This window comes from Triticum dicoccoides, chromosome 1A (assembly GCF_002162155.2).
Source record: "Triticum dicoccoides isolate Atlit2015 ecotype Zavitan chromosome 1A, WEW_v2.0, whole genome shotgun sequence".
NCBI lineage: Eukaryota > Viridiplantae > Streptophyta > Magnoliopsida > Poales > Poaceae > Triticum > Triticum dicoccoides.
The window spans coordinates 136,654,241-136,655,456 of NC_041380.1; positions in this window are offsets into that span (position 1 = coordinate 136,654,241).

A 1,216-nucleotide genomic window follows, 5' to 3' on the forward strand; every position below is an offset into this window, starting at 1 on the left:
GGCGGCGGCGTGGGTCGGGGCAGCGGGGGGAATTAGCTAGGGGGCGAGGGAGAGGGATGAAGGGGATCTGGCGAGAGGGAGGGAATTAGCTAGGGGGAATCTTACTAATGGCGCACCTCCGGTCGGTGCGCCATTAGTAATCTTTTTTTTACATAGCAATGGCGCACCAAGCAGATGTGCGCCATTAGTAATCTTTTTTTTACATAGCAATGGCACACCAGGCAGAGGTACGCCATTAGTAATCTTTTTTTATATATAGCAATGGCGCACCAGCCAGAGGTACGCCATAAGTAATATTTTTTGTTGCATGTAATAATTTTTTAGAAAATGAATATGAATATGAAACAGTAATATTTTTTTATAAAAACAGTAATAATTGTTGTTTAACAACAATTGTAGTCTACACTTTATTATTATTATTTTTTTAAAAATGAAGAGGGGAGAGGAGGCGCGGGTGGGATCGAGATCGAGATGGAGATGGAGGGGGATCGAGGTCGAGTGTCCTCATGAATATTCAATATTTTATCATATTGAATATGAAAAAGTATCATCAAATTTGAAAAAATATTCATGAATTCAAAAAGTGCCCATGAAATTTAAAAATATTCATGATATCAAAAAGTGCCCATGAAATTTAAAAATATTCATGATATCAAAATATATACTAATGGCGCACTTCTACAGGGTGCGCCATTAGTAGTTTAAACTAGTAATGGCGCACTATGAGGCGGTGCGCCATTAGTAGTTTTGCAAAAAAAAAGAATAAAAAAAATTTCAGTACTGGCGCACTCCCTGTCTGGTGCGCCATTAGTATGTATGTAAAAATGAAAAAAAATTATCACTAGTGGCGCACCTGTTTTCTGGTGCGCCATTAGTGTCTTCCACACTAATGGCGCATCACCAACTGGTGCGCCATTAGTATATAGTAGTGGCGCACTACTTCTCTGGTGCGCCATTAGTGTCAATCCTATCTATAGCCCTTTTCCTAGTAGTGACTGTTTTGGCACTGCCATGATAAAGCAGTAATGTTATTATTTTTGCACCTTAATCTAGTGGCACTATTAATTTGAGGCAATGTTTTGGCACCGCTAGTGCCACTATTTTTTTATATATTGAAAGAGGGGGTTCCCTCCGATTTCATTAAAGAAACCCAACCACAGAGAACCATTATCCGACAACATCTCAGTGTAAATGGGCAGTTATGCAACTACTACTA